Source organism: Triticum aestivum, chromosome 6B (genome assembly GCF_018294505.1).
Source record: "Triticum aestivum cultivar Chinese Spring chromosome 6B, IWGSC CS RefSeq v2.1, whole genome shotgun sequence".
NCBI lineage: Eukaryota > Viridiplantae > Streptophyta > Magnoliopsida > Poales > Poaceae > Triticum > Triticum aestivum.
This window is the reverse complement of record NC_057810.1, coordinates 27,128,770-27,131,906: the sequence shown is the minus strand read 5'-3', so window position 1 is coordinate 27,131,906 and position 3,137 is coordinate 27,128,770.

Sequence of the window (3,137 nt, the reverse complement as noted above, 5' to 3'; positions counted from 1 at the left end):
CATAACCCTCTCTACTTTCTTGCACCTGCTATGTGGGTGAAATGATGATACCATGCCAACTTTCAACCTTTTTCGAGTTCATTTCAAATGATATTCAATTTCATGGTCTCATAGCTCAAAATAATCAGTAAATGCATGAAAAATAACAAATGAAGTCAGAAAGGGTTGAAAATTGATGATGCGGCTTTTAATGGTGCATTTTTAACACAGAAAAACTATGAAGTTCAAATAAGTTCAAAAAATGAAACCCTTTGTAACAGATAAGTTTCTATATGAAACCCTGATACTTCGAAAGAGATTGTCCGTTTTGTACACGAAGTGCATCCAGTTTTTGCCGTAACCCTATATACTTTCTTGGATATGCTATGCGGGTAAAATGATGATACCGTGCCAACTTTCAATCTTTTCAGAGTTCATTTCAAATGATTTTCAATTTCATGGTCTCATAGCTCAAAATAATCAGTAAATGCATGAAAAATAACAAATGAAGTCAGAAAGGGTTGAAAATTGATGATGTGGCCTTGAATGGTGCATTTTGAACATAGAAAAACTATAGAGTTCAAATAAGTTGAAAAAAATGAAATCCCTTCGTAACAGATGAGTTTCCGCATGAAACCCTGATACTTCGAAAGAGATTGTCTGTGTTGTACATGAAGTGCATCCAGTTTTTGCCGTAACCCTCTATACTTTTTTGCACATGCTATGTGGGAAAAATGATGATACCATGCCAACTTTCAACCTTTTCAGAGTTCATTTCGAATGATTTTCAATTTCATGGTCTTATAGCTCAAAATAATCAGTAAACGCATGAAAAATAACAAATGAAGTCAGAAAGGGTTGAAAATTGATGATATGGCTTTGAATGGTGCATTTTAAACACAGAAAAACTATGGAGTTCAAATAAGTTCGACAAAATGAAATCTCTTTGTAACAGATGAGTTTCCCTATGAAACTCTGATACTTCGAAAGATATTGTCTGTTTTGTACACGAAGTGCATCCAGTTTTTGCCGTAACCCTCTCTACTTTCCTGCACATGCTATGTGGGTGAAATGATGATACCATGCCAACTTTCAACCTTTTCAGAGTTCATTTCCAATGCTTTTCAATTTCATCGTCTTCTAGCTCAAAATAATCAGTAAATGCATGAAAAACAACAAATGAAGTCAGAAAGGGTTGAAAATTGATGATGTGGCTTTGAATGGTGCATTTTGAACACAAAAAAACTATGGCATTTAAATAAATTCAAAAAAATGAAATCCCTTTGTAACAGACAAGTTTCCCTATGAAACCCTCATACTTCAAAAGAGATTGTCCGTTTTGTACATGACGTGCATCCAGTTTTTGCCGTAACCCTCTCTACTTTCTTGCACATGCTATGTGGGTGAAACAATGATTCCATGCCAACTTTCAACCTTTTTAGGGTACATTTCAAATGCTTTTCAATTTCATGGTCTCATAGCTCAAAATAATCAGTAAATGCATGAAAAATAACAAATGAAGTCAGAAAGGGTTGAAAATTGATGATGGCTTTGAATGGTGCATTTTGAACACAGAGAAAATATGGAGTTCAAATAGGTTCAAAAAAATGAAATCCCTTCGTAACAGATGAGTTTCTGTATGAAACCCTGATACTTCGAAAGAGATTGTCTGTTTTGTACACGAAGTGCATCCATTTTTTGTCGTAACCCTCTCTACTTTTTTGCACATGCTATGTGGGTGAAATGATGATACCATGCCAACTTTCAACCTTTTCAGAGTTCATTTCAAATGCTTTTCAATTTCATGGTCTTATAGCTCAAAATAATCAGTAAATGCATGAAAAATAAAAAATGAAGTCGAAAGGGTTGAAAATTGATAATGTGGCTTTTAATGGTGCATTTTGAACACAGAAAACTATGGAGTTCAAATGAGTTCAACAAAATAAAATCCCTTTGTAAGAGACGAGTTTCCCTATGAAACTCTGATACTTCGAAAGAGATTGTCTGTTTTGTACACGAAGTGCATCCAGTTTTTGCGGTAACCCTCTCTACTTTCTTTCACATGCTATGTGGGTGAAATGATGATACCATGCCAACTTTCAACCTTTTCAGAGTTCATTTCAAATGCTTTTCAATTTCATAGTCTCATAGCTCAAAATAATCAGTAAATCCATGAAAAATAACAAATGAAGTCAGAAAGGGTTGAAAATTGATGATGTGGCTTTTAATGGTGCATTTTGAACACAAAAAAACTATGGAGTTCAAATAAGTTCAAAAAAATGAAATCCCTTTGTAACAGACAAGTCTCCGTATGAAACCCTCATACTTCGAAAGAAATTGTCCGTTTTGTACACGACGTGCATCCAGTTTTTGCCGTAACCCTCTCTACTTTCTTGCACATGCTATGTGGGTGAAATGATGATACCATGCCAACTTTCAAGCTTTTCAGAGTTCATTTCAAATGCTTTTCAATTTCATGGTCTCATAGCTCAAAATAATCAGTAAATGCATGAAAAATAACAAATGAAGTCAGAAAGGGTGAAAATTGATGATGGCTTTGAATGGTGCATTTTGAACACAGAGAAAATATGGAGTTCAAATAAGTTCAAATAAATGAAATCCCTTCGTAACAGACGAGTTTTCGTATGAAACCCTGATACTTCGAAAGAGATTGTCCGTTTTGTACACAAAGTGCATCCAGTTCTTGCCGTAACCCTCTCTACTTTCTTGCACATGCTATGTGGGCGAATTGACGATACCATGCCAACTTTCAACCTTTTTAGTGTTCATTTCAAATGCTTTTCAATTTTATGGTCTTATAGCTCAAAATAATCAGTAAATGCATGAAAATTAACAAATGAAGTCAGAAAGGGTTGAAAATTTATGATGTGGCTTTGAATGGTGCATTTTGAACACAGAAAAACTATGGAGTTCAAATAAGTTCAAAAAAATGAAATCCCTTTATAACATACGAGTTTCCGTATGAAACCCTGATACTTTGAAAGAGATTGTCCGTTTTGTACACAAAGTGCATCCAGTTTTTGCCGTAACCATATCTACTTTCTTGCACATGCTATGTGGGTGAAATGATGATACCATGCCAACTTTCAACCTTTTCAGAGTTCATTTAAAATGCTTTTCAATTTCATGGTCTTATA